At 28.0% G+C, this 20,182-nt stretch overlaps 1 non-coding gene and 1 pseudogene across 1 annotated transcript; one reads left to right on the top strand and one right to left on the bottom strand.

Moving 5' to 3' along the window:
* The first annotated feature begins 5,633 nt into the window (after positions 1-5,633).
* On the top strand, positions 5,634-5,707 carry TRNAV-AAC (transfer RNA valine (anticodon AAC)). The gene has a single exon. It is a non-coding gene; the product is annotated as a tRNA-Val (tRNA).
* Positions 5,708-16,896: 11,189 nt separating this feature from the next.
* LOC125859919 (F-box/FBD/LRR-repeat protein At1g13570-like) lies at positions 16,897-19,302 on the bottom strand (annotated as a pseudogene).
* Positions 19,303-20,182: the final 880 nt, after the last annotated feature.

Below are 20,182 nucleotides of genomic sequence, written 5' to 3'. Positions count from 1 at the left end.
TGCAAATTCAGCTTTCATGGATTTGATAAAATCAGAAACAAGCCGCTCTGAGGAGCCAAAAATAACAATGTCATCAACATGAATAAGAAGTATCAAAATAGAACTGTCCTGTTGAAAAGGGAACATGTTGTGATCGGAGGTAGACAACTTAAAACCAATGTCCAAAATATAAGTTGCAAGTCGAGTAAACCACACTCTAGGTGATTGTTTCAACCCATAAATGGCACGATTTAGCTTACACACATGTTGTGGATAATGAGAATGCTCAAAACCTTTCGGTTGCCTTATATAAACATCTTCATTTAGCTCTCCATGTAGAAAGACATTAAATACATCTAATTGATGCATACACCAATTATGAAGAAAAGCCAAAGATAACACTATATGAACATTGCTTAACTTGATCACATGAGCAAAGTTTCTGTATAATCTAAACCTGCCAGTTGAGAAGATCCCTGTGCAACCAAACGAGCTTTGAAGCGGTCTATAGAGCCAGTAAGATCATACTTAATCCGATATACTCAATTATTTCCTACTATATTCACATTGGGAGGTGGAGGGACTAATGTCCATGTATCATTTTGGACGAGATCATTAAAATTTTCACTCATTGCATTAAACCACCTAGAGTCTTTGGATGCTTGTGTGAAACATGTTGGCTCAACTGGTGCAGTGGAAATAAATACATTAACTGAGGGGAAAACACATGGATTTAGCGACCCGATCATCAAACAAGTAAACATGGCATGGGCACGGCTATCTGAGTGATTAGGATCTAAAGTTGGAGAAGATATTAAATTAGAAAAAGATGATGCATCTTGGCGAGAATGTCGCATAACATGATCTGTAGTGGAGGTAATTTCACAAGAAAGAGGTTGTTGATTTTGTGGGGATAAAAGAAAAATAGTTAGAATACGTGAATTATGCATAAGTGAAGGCGATGTAGATAAAATAGGAGAACTGCGCACAACATGTGTGTGGGTAGGTGGTTGAGGAAATTGATTATTTGAACATGAGGAAGTTATAATCCTAGAAGAAGTTATAGACAAGTTTTTAGGAGAAATAGAGATAGAAGGGGAAGAAGTTGTATCGAACGTGGAGATAAAATCAAAGTTAATAATTGGTGAAACATACATATAAGGGAACTGAACTGGAGAAAATATAGGAGGGGTGGTTTGTGAGAAAGGAACTGTAAGAGTACTAGGAGTCGCTGGAAACGTAGAACTATATGGGAAAAAGGATTCTTTAAAATTTACATGACGTGACAGAATTATCCGATTAGTGGATTGATCCAAACATTTGAATCATTTATGTTGCGGAAATACACCGAGAAATAAACAAGCCTTAGATCGTAAAAGAAACTTGTGAGAAAAAGAATGTGCAACACAAGGAAAACATAAACACCCAAAGACCTTAAGCAAACTGTAATTAGGTGGTTTACCGTACAATTTTTCATAAGATGACGTAAAATTAAGAATATGAAGAGGAGTAATATTAATTATATAAACTCCAAATAGAGAAGCGTCTGCCCAAAATGAATAAGGAATGGAGGCTTGAAAGAGAAGACAATGTATTTAATTATCTTTCCAACATAAAAAAACCCTAACAGACATCCTCTTTTCTGTTCAGCAGACGGAAGGACCATTGCAACTAGGAATAGTTTCCATCCTGTTTGCATATCAGACGGAAGGCCTGCTAAATGATTTTAAACAAAAAAAAGTTGAAAGGAATCAGAGTCTACCTGGTTTGGATGGTTGTTACTCGTTGTATTGTATTTAATTGTTAGTTTAAATACAACTGTTTGTTTTAATTGTTACTTAAATTCTATTGCATCGTATCATCTAAATTCATCGTTAGGTAATGATGAAAAGACCATTTAATGTAATGACTGATTTTGTGTGATCACGTCGTTACCTTAATATTTTCTTTCTTATTTTGTTTTTATATTATTTCATTATCAGATTTCATCTTTTATCATTCCTTTTCATAGTAACTCTATCTCGTACCCAATTTTTTTTTGTAGGTTTATCATTCAAATTCTAAACGTGTGACATTATGTAACGACAGAGAATCTTACTTTTCTTGAAGTTTATCATTCAAATTATGGACTTGTGACATTATGTAACGACGGAAAACCCTACTTTTCTTATAATTTTATCATTCAAATTATGGAGTGTGACATTATATAACGATGAAGAACGATACAATCCATTCAAACAATGTATTCATTAAAATAATACAATACGATACAATAAAACACAATACAATATATTATAAAACAATACATAACAACCATCCAAACAATAAAGCCATCAATCTATTGATTTTGAATTTTATCTCCTTCTAAGTCCTCCCATTAATATGTTTTGTTACTGATAATTGCTTTGCAGGTGATCATGTGGATGCTTATGGCAGGGAATTAGGAATAGAGAGAAGAAAGTATTTTAATTTTGCACTATAATTAACAACACTGTATATATCTTCAACTAATTAAGATTTATTGGAATTGTATAGATGAAAAATAAAACAAACTAAACCCATGCATGCCTTGTAAAGAAAAAAAAAAAGTTGAAGGCATGGATAATCCTGAATGAAAAAAATACTAGTCCTATATTTCCTAACGAATAATTAAAATTAATTTGATGCTAATTTCCTCCACAACCACCACACACCTCAATGATGATGACCACCGTGATAGTGGTGACCGCCACCTCCACCTCCGTAACCGCCACCTCCACCTCCCCAACCGCCACCTCCACGTCCACCCCCGTGATGGTGGTAGTTGCCTCCGTGATGATGACGGTGGCCTTCTCCTCCTCCTCCGGCAGTAGTAGGGTAATAAGTAGTACTATCGAGAGTAGTCCTTCCTAAATTAAACAGATCATAATCGTTTTTCTTCTCTTTTGTGCTGCAATACTTTTTGCTAAAACACAATCCCATGACAATTAATAGTATAAGGTACGTACAATGAAGAATAATTGTACTGTGATCTAAAAGACAAGTAGAAAAAGTGGCTTATGATATTATGAAAAATCTTATAGAATGACAAAGATTATATAGAGCTAATCAAGGTCCAAAATCTAGTAATCTTGGGATTATATTATTATGGGAAATTTTTCAAAATGTCATATTTTAGCATTTAATAGGACCCCTTAGCCACACTTTCAATATTTATTAAAAATGTCAAAATTTTAGTTTGTTATGTATTTGATTTATGTTTTTTTTATTTGATTTAATTAAAAGAATACACTTATTTTTAATAACAGAAATGAAAAATTTAGAGGAGAGAATTTTTTTAAAAAAAGAACATATCAATTAAAATTCTCATAAGTTACAAATTTAAAAATAAACGCATAGCACCCATCCCTCTTCTTCATCAAATTCTCCAATATCAATTATTAAATTTCCATTGATACTACTCAATTTCTGTTGAAGTGAATTCAATTAAATTCTATTTTTCTGTTTGGGAAGAAAATTTTGAAATACAAATCAGTTTAGAATACAACTTTTGTTTACATCAAAAGTTATAAATAAAAGTGAATAATTAATTTGATGAACAATTAAGAAACGACTTTAGAATACAATTTTTGAAATGTAAAATCCAGTTTTGAATACAATTTTTTTGTTTAATCAAAAGTTAAAATGAAACTATATGAGTACAAATAATTGATATACAACATACAAAATACATTTATTTTGAATACAATTATAGTTGATAATTGAACTTGAACATAACATACAAAATGAATGATTTGAATGCACATGAATACAATACAATATGTTAAAATAAATACGATATTACTGAAAAATACAATTCAAATATAAAGAATACAACATACATATTAGTATGCATACAAATTTAAGTAAAGATATATATCATTTAATTCGCTTATAATTTCATTCAAACAAATGCAATGTTCTGAAAATATAATTGACATATGAAAAATACAACTGACAATACTAATATTAACACAAATTAAATAGTAGTGAGGTTAATAAAAATACAGACCCAAAAGAAAATTTACTAAATAAACGATTTTATATTGGAACACAAAAATACATAAAAGACTCAAAATATACAAATCAAAACTAAAAAATATTGATATGAACTTAATAAATATAAACCCAAAAAGAATTTATCTGATCAAATGATAATCTGATGCATATATATTGATATGAACTTAATAATTATAAATCCAATAAGAAGTTATCCGATCAAATGATAATTTGATACATATCTTTTATATAATTCTTTTTCATTTTGAAAAAAGAAGAAGAAAGAATCTGGACGAAGAGAGGGGAATAAAAATAATGAATAGAGAAAGTGGGATTGAAGGAGAGTGAAAATTGTAGTTGAAGGGGAGTGAAAATAGGATTTATTTTAGGAGGATAATTATAAACATATAATTTGCTATATATGAGAGAGATAAAACTTAAATTGAAAAAATATGAGAGAATATGATGGATACACTTTATTTGCTAAAATATTGACATATTGACATTTTAAATAATTATGTTAAAGTGTAGATGTTTTTAATAATTATGTTAGAAATTTTGACTAGTTAGCTAATTTTTCCTATTATTATCATCCCACTTTGTGTTGGGTTGGGTTTAATTTTAAATTTTAATTCTTACCATAATTGGTTACAATTCACGAGACTATGACTATGGTCAATTTCGGGGCGCCCTAAAGTAAATTAAGGCCCTCCAAATATTAAAGGCTACAAAAATATGAAGTATCCTAGTATTTAGGAAAATTACGTAATTACACGATTTTAAAAAATAAGATAAAATTTACCATTTAGATTATGATAAAGGCCAAATATATCCCTATACTGTAGGAATAGTTTAAATATACCTCCAAGTTATACTTTCGAACTAAATATACCCTTCCTGTTATACTTTCGGGCTGAATATACTCTTATGACTAACATAGGACACATGGACAACTAGAATTAAAAGAATTATTCAATTTAAAATTAATCAAATTTAGATATTACCCTCCCTGCCCCAATAATTTAAGGGAAAATTGTATGAAATAGCAAACTATTAATTAAATGTTATAGTCATAGTTTATTTATTTGTAATTCGCAGCAAACATCCCCTTTTTTGCCATCTGGTTCGGTATACGATTAGCCATTTTCGGTATACAAATGTATAAAATGCGTTTGTGTTTGTATAAAGCGAGAGAAAAGTGTATATACAAATACAAATACATATATTTTCGTCTTATACACTTATAATTATACAAATACAGATCTTATTAGACAAATTACAATGTATAAATAAATTTATACAAAACTGAACAATTTATATAAAATTGGATGTATCTAACGAATTATATAAATCAAAAGCTCCATAGCAAACATAAAATTTGTTATGGAGCACAATTATGTAAACTATAGCTATAACATATAACTATGATTTTTATGTTAGTTATATGTGAATTCGACCTAATCTATAACATTGACCCAACCAATTTATCTTTCAAACATAAAAAAGCCCTAACAGGCATCCTCTTTTCTGTTCAGCAAACGAAAGGAACATTGCAACTAGGTGGTATATAAGGGAACACGAGATCTTAGCAATTAATGGTTATATTTAAATAATTTGCATTCAACATTGTCATCAAAGGTGTCGTGGTGTAGTTGGTTATCACGTCAGTCTAACACACTGAAGGTCTCCGGTTCGAGTCCGGGCGACGCCATCTTATATTTTTTGTTTTCAGAACTTTCACAGTGTCCAATAAAATACTAACAAATTTTATTAAATTGAATATCTTAATTATTTAGTAAAAAATATGGTACTAATTACTACTGCAGTAATGTAATATCTCAAGGAATATGACACATAGAAACTTTTTGCATTGTTAAATCAAAAACTAACTTAAAAAGATGGTAAACTAAACTTATATGATAAAAGAAAAAACTTTGAAATATAGGATTTCTTCCCTTTCAAATATTTAAACACCGGTTTTACTTTTATATAAAGTAGCCAATAATCATATAAATTTATTTATATTTTTTGTCTGTGTGCGCGCAAGCAATATACTACTAGTTAGTATAGCATGTAGGTTATAATTTAGATAACCAAACAGTTAAGAATTCACATCTTCATTGATAAAAAAGGAAATTAATGTATTCCACGTAAAATTATCACTACAAGAGATGACATAATTAAGAAAAATACCACTAAAATTAATTAGAATTAAACAAATTAAAAAGGACACTAAAATCCATGCCCAAGAAAAAGGGTTACAGGCATGATATGGTCCTTATTTGCACTATGAGGAGTATATACCACTAGTGCTATTTCTTATATCCAACATTGTCGCAATGAATATTTACAAAGAAGTCGAAATTGGGACTAAATTGGTCCTAGCATACTCCTCCACAACCACCACCACCTCCTCCACAACCACTGTCACCACCGCAACCACCACCACCACCACCTCCACCTCCACCGCAACCACCACCACCTCCTCCACAACCATCACCTCCACCACAACCACCGCCTCCAGTAGCCGCTAGCCCGTATATATAAGCCACACTTCCACTACTACAAGTTGTGCTATCCCGTGTTGTTCTAGTACCATAAACATAATTATTTTTCTTCTTTGTCTTCTCTACGTTATTTTTGGAGGCAGAGTTTTTGCTTAAACACAATCCCATGACAATTGAAGAAGGAACAAAAGGGGATGATGATGATATTATAATCTTTTTAATTTTGTGTAGACAAATCTTAACATATTCTCTCCTTCAATAGAAATATAATTATGTTAGGATTCTACATGCGTGATCCACTTGCTATTATTATTATTATCCTCCTTGGTAATTCGGACGTTTCAAATTCTTCTAAATATTACTCACCCCTTCTCCGTGTCACTTTAGTTGAAAAAAAATATTGTTACATTGTTTGACTTGCCGTTGGTAGGTCAAAAACACTTATTCTGACGAAAAACACATTTAAAAAAAAATTAAGATGTTTGGCTAACATATAAAATTGTTTTTAATTGAAAGCAAAAATAATTTTTATGCTGTTAGGAAAAAGTTAAAAATTTCTACTTCTTAAAAAAAGCAGAAGTAGAAGCAGAAAATTATTTCTCGTGTTTACCAATATATTCATTATATTTATTTATTTATTTATTTATTCTGGTGAATTTTCATATGTAGTGATATTAATTTGTGGAATAATTTTTAAATTTATTTTGCTTGATGTTTTAAATTATATTATGTTAATATTATACTAATATTTAATTTATTTTTTTATTTTATCTAGTTATAATATTGATTCAAAATTTAAATATATACATATTAATTTAATAAAATTGAAATAGTAGTTCTAGACTTTATAGTAGATATTTAAAATAATGATCTCTTTATAAACAATCTAAATATTAAAAGTGAATTGATACTTGTTTTTTTTCATAATTTTACTCTCAAAAACACTTTTTAAAATGATTAGCCAAACACAATCTATTTATCAAACACTTTCAAATGAATTAATCAAACACAATCTTTTTTCAAACACACTTTTTAAAAAAGCTATTTAAAAAAAAATGCTTCTAAAAATAAGTTGTTTGTAGCAATAATGTCAAATATGCTCTTAGTATCATCGTAAAATTAGGACAAAATTTATGTGTTTCTTCAATCATATTTACATTTATTTGATAAGAACTGTTTAATAAATTAGATAACACTTACTCCCTCCGTCTAAAATACTTGTTCATATACTAAAAATAAATGTCTAATAATACTTGTCCATTTTATGAAATTAATGGATAATTTTATACTTAGTTCCTAATTTACGCTTATCGTTAATTATAGTCATTTCCTATTACATATTTCAAAACATTATATTTACTACTTCCTTTGTCCACTTTTATTTGTCATGTTGCGCTTTTTGAAAGTGAATTTGACTAATTTTCAAAATTAAATTAGATTGCATTAATTCAATATTTTAAAAAAAAATAATTAGATATTCAAAAACTATACGAAAAGTACTATAAATTGCAATTTTTTGCATATCAATACAATGAAAAAATACATCATAAAATGTTAGTCAAAATTCTTAAAGTTTGACTTTAAAAAAGGAAACCATGACAAATAAAAGTGGACGGAGGGAGTATATTCAAAGAGTGATAGAGTAAAATTACCTAACATAATTATATCCATCCGTCCACTTTTAATTGTCATGGTTTCCTTTTTTAGAGTCAAACTATAAAAACTTTGACTAACATTTTACGATATATTTTTTCATCATGTTGATATGCAAGAAATTGCAATTTATAGTACTTTTCGTATAGTTTTTGAATATCTAAATTTTTTGTTTAAAATATCGAATTAATGTAATCTAATTTAACTTTCGAAAAACGCAACATGATAAATAAAAATGGACGGAGGTAGTATTTTGGAACAAAAATATAGATAAAACACATAAATAACCTCCTAACTTAGTCAGATAACTTACTTTAGCACCTAAACTATACATACGTTTAAGTATCATTAAATACTCCAATTTCACTTCAAAGATATTATGGGATATTTAAATATCCGTATAGTTTAAGTGTTAAAGTAGTTATCCGACTAAATTCAACGGGTTTTTATGTGTTTTCTCCAAAAATATACTATTGGAAATTTAATAATGAATATTCGATTAAAACACCAGACTTTTTAAAGCATTTAATATTTCAAGAGGGTGGGTTAGGCATTTCGGCATTAATTCTTTTAGTGCCATATTTGGTTGATTATTCCTTTTCTTTAATTAAAATTTAAAAGCAATAGTATATTAATTTTACATATTTATGTGTCAAAGGGTAAATATTTATTTATTTATCTTTGTTAATATTTCTTGTTGTAGATATAATTATCGAAGGTCTAGTAGAACAAAAACTTTAGGTAAAATTGTAAAATAAATTATTTCTTCTATGTCAAATTATCAATCACAGTTTTGAAAGTAATTGTTTTAAATTATTTATTATTTTATAAATTTAAGATAAAATTACGTATTTTTTTCATTTTATCCTTAAAAGTAATTGTTTTTGATGACTATAAACACCTCAATAGTAGGAGCGAATTTAGGTCGGAGGGGGGGAGAGGGGGGATTGACAAAAAATTATATTATATATATGCAAAATTTGCTGAACACAAAATCAAAAGGCGGCTTAGTGATTTTTAAGAGATTCAAAATTCACTCTTAACGAGATATCAATTCAAAATCAAGTACATTATTATGGACTAATACAACGATTCACCTTTTAATTATTATGGACGTTATTTAAAGCGTTTTTACTTAATAAAATTTAAAGATTTTTATTTCCTTTTATAGTCATGCTCGGAAAGCTGGTAAATACATTTTCCAAACTTTTTTTTAACTAATAGTATAAAAAATTATTATTTTTAGAGGTGAGCATGGAGACAATTCAAACTACAACAACAACAACAATAAGTTTGATATAATTTCATAAAAAAAGTAGTTAAGAAGGTTCAGAATGAGTACAAAAATTTTGATTTGAATTTTAAATCTTTGAATTCAAGAAATCCAAACCATAAATTGTTGTTGTTTTTTTTATAGCATTTGACACATATATAAGTTTTTAAAAAATATATTACGGCTAGACACATCTCCAATTTCAATTTTAAAAATTTCAAATAAAGTAATTATTTTTCATGATCAAAGGCCCACCAAAAATTCCCCCAAGAGTTTAGTCTGTTAGCTTTGGTCCAAAACAGACCAACTTAATAAACTTTAACGAGTCGTTTGGTGTGAAGCATAAAATATAATAATATGAAATAAGATGTGAGATTATTTTATCCCGTGTTTGATTAAAGGTATTAGATAGTCTTATATTATTTACTAGGGAACAACGTTTGCGCTTCGCGCGAGGATTAATAGATATGTGTTAGGATGTTTTTTATTTTGGATCAATTATATCATTATATTATTTGAGCATATCATTATCTTTCATTTGAAATGATGATACATAATGAAACTTATCAAATGTAGTATCTATTTAATGTGAATAATACATTCTTAATGAATAAGTCAGAATATATACTCTATTAAAAAAATACTTTATTTTCATTGCTAAAATATATAAATACATCAACAACGGCCTATCATTCTTTATTGATTGATGTTTGTAGAATATATTTTCTAATCATAATTTATTTCAGCTCCCTATTATATAGAAACCAATACATGAAAAATGTCATGCCATTCTTTGTTTGTTTTATCTTGTGAAACTCCTCTGTATATATATTTTTTCAATTGCTCTTGTTCCTTTCTGAAATATTCAATTCGCTCTTGCATAATATTTTCATACATCCCTTTAACCGATTTTCTTGATTGTTCAGTTGTATCTGTATTAAAAAATAAATGTTTAGAAGAACAATTTAATATAGTCATGAATATCATCATTAATGTTTTACCTTGACAATTCTCTGAACTAATTATTTGAGCTTATATTTTTTATCCATTGTAGTACTTCTGTATAAGTATTTGTCAAAGTCAAACTAAGGATAGAGTATTGCAATAAATAGTAAGTTCCATATAATAATATTGAATATTGAAAAACTACCCTCAATTAACCACTATGAGCCGATGGTGACTATGAAAATAAATGGTGTGTGTGGATGTTTATTATTTTGTTTGTGGTATTTATACCATTTTTTTTTCATTTATACGTTATGCTACTATTTAATTGTATGAATTAATTTGGATTTGTTAAATGTTTGTGTAAAGGTAAGTGTGAAGTTTTTGTAAGTAATTGGAGGAAAGTAGGGGATTCATATTATTTTTTATTTATTTATTTATTATGAAAGATATGGTATGAATTTATTATGGAGATATAGTAAATAAAAAGGTGTAGAGGAATATATACAGATAAGTTTTGGCATTGATCATGTAGATCAACGTGAATATTTTGAAATTAAAAAATAAGTGTATTTTACAATTTTTTTCATTGGTTGTGATCTCCATTTAATTCTTTTAAATAATGAGATTATTTATACAACAACAACAACAACAACATACCCAGTGAAATCCCACTAAGTGGGGTCTGGGGAGGGGTACGTAGACCTTACCACTACCTCATGGAGGTAGAGAGGCTGTTTCCGGAGGACCCTCAGCTCAAGTACTACAACCCAAGTAAAAGAAGAGGAAACATTATATAAGACATAGTATCCAATAAGAGAAAAGTGCATAATCAACAACGGAGACAATAAAATCAAGAAAATACTGTGCGAGGTGAAACGCAATAAATGACAACTGGCTATAGGATCACAGGCAAGAACTACAAGATCAAGGCTAGGACTACTACAAATGCTACCCACTGAAACCCTCGCACGGAAAGACAACACGCTAGGCAGAAATGTTGAATTTTGTATTTTTTATTTATTTATTCTGGTAAAGCTGTAGAGAGTATCGCGAGAGAGCTTGAGAGTCTCTGCCAGAGGGTAAAATATGAGGTACGCACTTGCTTGTGTTAGTGATTTGATATATAAATTAAGGGAAAGGTGGACATAAATTGCTTAGTATGGTGTCATTGTATAAAAACCTAATCCACACACATTAAACCATGGTATGGCGTTACATAAATCTTGAGATTTAGAAGATTTTTATAAATTTAATTAAAAATACTCCTAAGATTTTCAATGATATTCCTGGATGTAATTTAACTTCTAGCACTCATCCATGAAAACACCAATGACATGAACATGAAAGAAATAATTATATGTTGATATCCTTATTTTAAAATTATAACTGAGGATTGATGTCTCAATTTAAAAAAATATATATTTAAAATATCTTATATTTAAAATATATTATTTTTTTTATCTCTCCTCATCATTGCTATTACAATTTATCACATTTTCTACCTTCTAGTTTTATAATTCTTAATTTTTTTTTATCTCTCAAGTATTATCATAATTAATTATTCTTATTCACAAAATTTTCTTTTTCCTTAATAAGTTTTTTCCTTTGATTTATAAAATTTGAATAAAAAATAAATCTCAAATATTTTATTTTTCTTTTTTCGTGATATTATTGCAACCTGTTATATATTTTTATTTCTTCTCATTGTTACTATAAAAAAAAATTCATCTTCCCACCTTCTATTTCTAAGGTTTTCTAAATAAAATCTTATTTATCTCTCATTCTTATTATATAACTATTAATTTATTATTATTATTATTCTCCAAATTTCTCTTTTTTTATTAATTTTTCTCTCTTGACCTATAAAATATATATAAAAAAGAATAAAAAATATCTCTTTGACCAAGAATCATAGTTCTCCTTTTTCTCCTTTTCTTGAGTTTTAAAATATTTTTTTATTTATATTTCATGTTAAAAAACTCAAAAAAAGTTATAAAATAGTGTCTAACTTAAGACATAGTTATGATACTCACCCTTTTATTATTAAAATTATGATAAATATATTTACCTTATTTATCTTTCTTCTCTTTATTGTCTTTTATCTCTCCTTATTATTACTACAATTTACTCATTATTTTTTCTTAAATTCGTTTTTTAACCTTCCATTTTTATAGTTTTTTAAATAAAAAATCTTATTATCTCTCCACCTTATTATTATAAACTCAAAAAAATTATAAAATAGTGTCTTATTTAATACAATATTTTTTAACATAGTTATGATACTCACATTTATATTATTATATTATGATAAATATATTTACCTTATTTATCTCTCTTCTCATCATTACTACGATTATTGTCTTTCATATCTTCTTATCATTACTACAATTTATTATTATTTTTTCTTAATTTCATCTCTCCTCATCATTGCTACTACAATTTATTACACTTTCTACCTTCTATTTTTATAATTTTTAAAATATTTTTTTTATTTATCTCTCCAGTTTATTACCATAATTAATTATTCTTATTCATAAAATTTTCTTTTTCCTTAATAAGCGTTTTTCTATTGATTTATAAAATTTGAATAAAAAATAATTCTCAAATATTTATTTTTTTTCGTAATATTACTGCAACCTGTTATATATTTTTATTTCTTCTCATTGTTACTATAAGAAAAAATTAATTCATCTTCCCACCTTCTATTTCTAAGGTTTTTAAATAAAATCTTATTTATCTCTCCTTCTCATTATCATAACTATTAATTTATTATTATTATTATTCTCTAAATTTCTCTTTTTTTCTTAATTTTTCTCTCTTGACCTATAAAATATATATAAAAAAGAATAAAAAATATCTCTTTGATCAAGAATCATAGTTCTCCTTTTTCTCCTTTTCTTGAGTTTTTAAATATTTTTTTATTTATATTTAATGTTAAAAAACTCAAAAAAAAGTTATAAAATAGTATCTAATTTAATATTTTTTTAAGACATAGTTATGATACTCACCTTTATATTATTAATTATGATAAATATATTTACCTTATTTATTTCTCTTCTCATTATTACTACAATTTATTGTCTTTCATCTTTCCTTATCACTACTACAATTTACTCATTATTTTTTCTTAAATTCATTTTTTAACCTTCCATTTTTATAGTTTTTTAAAAATAAAAAATCTTATTATCTCTCCACCTTATTATCACAAACTCAAAAAAGTTATAAAATAGTATCTGATTTAATACAATATTTTTTAACTTAGTTATGGTACTCACCTTTATATTATTATATTATAATAAATATATTTACCTTATTTATCTCTCTTCTCATCATTATTACGATTTATTGCCTTTCATATCTCCTTATCATTACTATAATTTATTATTTTTTCTTAATTTCATTTTTCTTTACCGTTTTAGTAGTTTTTTTAAAATGAAAATCTTATTATCTCTCCTCCTTAAATATATCCGTATTGTCATGATTTATTATTATTATTCACAAAAATTATCTTCTTTTGATCTATAAAATCAGTTTTTTTTTTAAAAAAAAAACAAATACCTTATTTATCTCTCTCTCCTCATATTATTGCTATTTATTTTTTTTTTCTTAAATTCCTCTTTCTATCTTCTATTTTTTAAAGTTTTTTTTTAAAAAAATAATATCATCCATCACTCTTCCTTATTATCATAATTTATTATTATTCATGAAATTTCTATTATTTCCTTTTTTTTCCCTTTTGATCTATAAAATTTGCCAAAAATATCTCTTTGAATAAATATTATAATTAGTTTTTTCTGCTCCTATTCTTGACTTCATATATTTTTTTGTTATCTATGTACTATGTTAAAAAAATTCAAAAAATATTATAAACTATAATCTTATTTACTTTTTAAGTAGTTATATATATTAAGTTTAATTGATATATATTTTTATAATTTCATATTTCAAATGTTAAATTAAAAAAGTAGAAAGAGATAGAAGTGACTACAGATAAAGTAAAATAAAAAGTACTTTTAACTTCTTTTTCTTTTCTGTGTTTTTCTTTTTATGGTAGTTCTTTTAAAAAAATTCTCTCCTTTTACTTTTTACTCAATTTATTACTATCTTCTTACTTTTATCTATATTTTTTACTGTCATAAAAGAGAATCAAAAATTTATTTTCCTCATAACTTTTCATATCATTTCAGTACTCTCTATACTCATTATTTGTAAATAAAAAAGATTAGAATATGAGAAATGATACTTCATGGTGGACATCATTTTTACAGTTCACAAATTGAATGTTAGAGGATATTTTGATGTCTTTAGATCTTTTGGTATATTGAATTCCTAAATAGAATTTCGTTCTTGTTTTGCTAGATTCGTCTATAATAATTCTTGCTGGCATAAAATGATCAAATCGACACACGTATATTCTAATGAATTCATTTATACAAACAAATCAAAAAAATTGATTTATGTAAGGTAGTAAAACCTTCTTTTGCTATGAGTTCTCTATTTTATCTCTTGCATAATTTTTATTTAAAAAAGAAAGCAAAATGAATTTACCTGAAGTAGTAAATCTTCTCTTGTAATGATTCTTCCATTTTGTTAATTTACCTGTGCAACTTCGAAAGTAAACATTGTATTTGAGTGTTTTCGATTCACAACATATTATTTAGTACATGATAAACTTTTTGGATGTTCTTGAATATTTATTTTGGTACAAATGTTGCGCTATGTTTCTGTTAGCAAGTAGTACCACAAGGAAATGACCTTTTAGTATTTTGAATTCAATTTGTTGTGGCCGCTATTATAATTGTTTCGTAAAAATTAAATCTGGCTATGGAAGTCAGTTTGTAATAGACTGTTTTTTGTTGTTTCAAATTTATTGGATAAATTTTGTTGTTTTATTTTGCAGAAACAAGACATTCATATGGTGTAGGCACAAAACAAGAGAATGTCCATCTGGACTGAAACTCAGTCGGACTAAATTCCATGAATTTTGGTCATTTAGATGCCAAAAAGGCCAACATATGTTGTCCATCACAGCAAAGTGTTTATCTATTTAGTTGTCAACGAGGCTGCACTGCAACACATCCATAATATATGTATGTTTGTACAGTAATATGTACATTAAATACACATAGTTTCACAACTCTTCAGAGTGCACAGTCGATAATTGTTTATTGACAAACTTAATATAAGAATATCCGGCCAATGGGGCATAACTCATAAAAGTACACTACTCTTAGTTCTTTGTTGATTAACAAACTTATTGTAAAGATATTGGCCATTAAATAGTCATATCACATTCTCCAAACAAAGCTCTGTAGTGACTGAAATATTTGGCTTGTATGTGTTCTTTGATTATTGCTAAGAGTAAGTTGGATGGAGGATGATGATGAACCAACTCAATTAACTTGATCATTTTTATGAAACAGTAAAATTGATGAGTTATTGATTTTTCATTTCATTTCTAACAATTCATTTAATTAATTTTAATCACTACATATTGCCTAAACAATGAATTTTGTTTAACAAAGACTATACTAACGAGGCAAACTTGAGTTTTTCAATCAATTTTAATCCTCTCCGTACATCAAATGAATTATGGCAATTGAACTCAAAAACAAACTTCTTATATTCACATTAGTGTTGAATAAATAAACGTTTGAGGTTTCTAATGTTTAGAGGATGATATTGCTACCTATCTTAAAAATGAAACGTACATGTAAGCTTAATTTTTAAGGTTATATACAAAAATCTTCTTTCAAGTGTCTTGTCCTGAAGTGAAATTTGACTTGTTCTTGATTATATTTTTAAAAAGGCATAATACATAAGTATACCTTTATTTTGATATTATTTCACATTTATGCCCTTCAATTTTGGATGTGCACAAGTAGATCTTTAACTTGTATAAAGTTACGTGGCTTAATATAGGTAGGACATTATAGGATGACACGTAAGATGCGTGCGTCTATTTATTCAACTCTATACAAGTTTAACTGTTTACTTGTGCACATTCAAAGTTGGAAGACATAAATATAAGCCCAGACCAAGTTAAAAGACATATTTATGTATTATGCCTTAAAAAAAGATAATTTTATAAGTTCATTCATGTTTTTTATAACCGCGCGAAGCGCAGTCAAATTCAGTAGTAGTCAATCAACTAGTATTAAAAATTATATAATAAAGTCGTCTTTTCAACAATTTTTTTAACCCAAAAAAAAAAAAAATTATCTATACGCATATTTCACTTACTAGCCAGATTTTTTTCAAGTTTCGACGACTAAACAATAATATTATAGACAAAAACTACACATTTAAGTTAATTAAAGATCAAATATGCATAATTGTGTAACACGGGGGCCAAAATAATGGGAATAACATAATAATACAGTGACCATTACAAGTAGAGTCATAGTTCTTCAAACAGTTAGAACTAACTTAGCCAAGAACATATATACTACATAATATTAGACAGACAGGGCATAACAGGCAAACTAAGTGCTACAAAACAATAATATGTTAGCAAAATCATAGCACTTCCATGACTTCTTCATGTTCATATCCACTTTCCATATCGATTTCTTCAAATGTGAATTCAGCATTGGGTGATGCTCTGTCGAATTCTTTCATCTCATCGATCATTTGTTTATACGAACGAAAAAGGTAACGTGTAAAATTCCAAATGGAGACCTCCTCAAGTACAGGTGCAGATGCCAATATAAACTTCATAAACTCCATTTCCATCTCGAGACCAGTAAACATGTTCACTCGAACTCTTTGAAGCTTCACAACACCATATGAGGATGATTGGGCTCGTAGCAACTGTACAGCAGGTTCAACATTATCGCCCACAGGGTACTAAAGAATTTTTGAGGAACGGTTAATTAGGCGAGTTCAGATGAATAAACTCAAAGAATTTGAGATTAGCAGCATCAATTTCAAGGATGCCAAAGTTTGTGATGGTACGAAACCTCAACCGTTCAAGCAACGGGATTTTAGAGATGAGATTTGTTAATATTGATGGATCAAAAGTGACATGCATAAGATCGAGATTAATAAGCTTCTTAAACCCTTTAAAACCGAGTGGAGGGTGGAACAAGCAATCTTGAAGTTCCAAATACCTTAGTTGCTGGAATGTAAAAAGATGATGAGGTGAATGATATTTGTTTACTAAGCGTACATGAAGGGTGAATTCCTGGACATTTTTCTTCGACAAGAAGTGCATCCAATGATATCAGGACAACTCGTAAAATTACGGAGTCTAAACTTCAGTATTGGTCCTTTATGGACTAAAAGGACTTGGTAAATAATTCTCTTGGCTTCTTCGTCTTGTTTGAAAGACTTGAAAAACTCATCATTAAAATCAAGTTCTTGACGTGTTACACATTTGTACCTCCAATCTTTTGACAAGATACTGGTCTTCACTGCATCTTTCCAAGGCAAGCACCTTAGAATTGCATCCAGTACACTACATGACAAATTGCTAATTGTATCTACACCAGATGTCGAAGCATTCCTCATGGTCTAACAAAACAAGTTTGTCAACAACTCTGAAAATTAAAATCAGGGCTAAAGGCAATATCCAAATACTAGTGGTTCAACATCTGCAACTGCATAAATTTTTTAATCATTAACCAATATCATAGAGAGAAAATAATGATACATGATTGAGCGCCACAAAAGAACAAGATTTGAAGACAATAGTGGTGAAGGCAAGATAAGATTTTCATTGAGGGATTCAAAAAAATGTTCTCCTGTGTGCAGGGGATTCAACAAGTATATATGTACACATAAAATAATATTTAACCTACGTACACAATACAATTTTTTGGCAAAATGGTATTCAGTTGAACCCCCTTCAATAAACATGGCTCCACCATGGAAGGATAGGATGACAGCGAACTTAAACACCACTAGTATCGATAAAGCTAGTCCATTAACACCTACAAAGGTTTCATTACTCTTCTCGATATTCCGACCATCTAATCTATTGAAAACTTATATATGGATTTTCCTCCTTGCATTAGCCAAGGTTCCTCAATGTTTGAGCTTGAGGAAGAAGCGGTCACTTTATTTTTCTTTCCAATTCAACTCACAGTTCACCTAAAAGTCCCATCGTTATAACTTCCAAAGATAGTACTACTATATACTCTATACAATGATGAAGCTTAGTAGATAAAAGAGACTTATAAGAGCAAGCACAATGAGTTAATAACACCTTAAGACATAAAAACAGGAGCATGAACATCCAGGGGATCGGAGTAATGCAAGATTAAGATCCACATTTTTCTGTTTGGAAAAAAGGTTCATCCAGGCCATTAGCAATTAATACATGTGGAAACCAAATGTTTAAATTGTTTCCTGATTGACTTTGTTAAAAGACGTATAACCAATTATTACCAATTCAATTCTTTTGTAACATGTCCTAATTAGTTACTTGTGATCGTTTTACCAATATCCACCCCTAATTCTCACATGCAATAGAGTTCAAACCCTAACCTAATATTTAAGTGGAGAATCATAGAGAAGCAAGTCCATTATCCCCCAAGTACTCGTGATTTCTCCAGTTCAAAAAGAATCAGGAATTAACCTTCCGGTGATATTACCACACCATTTCTGGCCAGTTAATCAATAAAGTGGGTTGAAAATCACCATAGTTAAGGTTCAAATTCCAGCGGTATCAAAACACAAGATGATTTGGACAACTTATGGTAATGGAGAATTAGTCGGTTAAACTAGCAGACAGATACATGATTATCCATAAAAAAAGAAAAAAATACCAAAAAAAACTAATTTGATGTATTCATGATAAGTTGATTGATTATTCAACAAATAACTAAAATTCGAGAGCAAATAATCAGAGATTATAGAAGATGCTTACTTACCAGTACTGAGAGTCAGAGAGATCGAAAGCCGGAGACAGTAAGATTTTACCCGAAATGCAGGACAGAGAGGTTGAAATTTATTTATATTTTCCTACTTTTCTTATTTGTACAAAAATGCCCCTAATGTTTGTGATTTAACATGTTTGTTTTTTGTTATTAAATTTCAAATTGTGGGTATATTTGTCATTTTAAGTTCTATGCTTCTAAAGAAGTTCACCCTTAATATTACGTGGTTTTTCCTTCAACTGCCAATACATTAGCTTCGTGGCTTTATCTCTTTTGACTAAAGCCACCTCAGTCCTCATATATAGATGGATATATAAAAGCTCTTTTTCTTTTCTCTTATTTTTTCTAGTAAACTTTTTTCTTGTTTCACACACTCTTTCTTAGTTTTGATCTCATAAATTTTCAGGTTAGCTACTCTTTCAAATTTAGAAAATTCTTCTTATTTCTTTTCCATTATCGTTTTATATACAAGTTTTATAAATCTAATAAGGATAAACAGTGCTTGCACAAGCTAATTATATCTAGTGTTAATTAGGCATTTGAGTTTATAGTTGATGTAGGGTGTCAAAAGAATATGAAAAATCGATTGAATTTAACCGTACTAAATTGATTTATATCATTTTTTAATAAAATCACGGATTTTTATTTAAGTTTGTAACCATCCCGAACAATTGGGATGACCCTTTTAATTTATAAAAAAAAATCAAAAAAATTCCAAACCGAATATTCTAATACGTATGTAAATATAATTATATATTAATAATATGTTAAATTTAATAAATAAATATATTTTATAATATTTTTCAAATATAAATATAATCTTATGGCAAAATGTATGAAAAATATTTCTATTAAATGTTTAAGATCAAACAATACACAAGAAGGCTTAACATTCTTGATTTCTTGATAAATAATTGACGTGC

This window comes from Solanum stenotomum, chromosome 1 (genome assembly GCF_019186545.1).
Source record: "Solanum stenotomum isolate F172 chromosome 1, ASM1918654v1, whole genome shotgun sequence".
Classification (NCBI taxonomy): Eukaryota; Viridiplantae; Streptophyta; class Magnoliopsida; order Solanales; family Solanaceae; genus Solanum; species Solanum stenotomum.
This window is presented reverse-complemented; position numbering and strand designations above follow the sequence as displayed.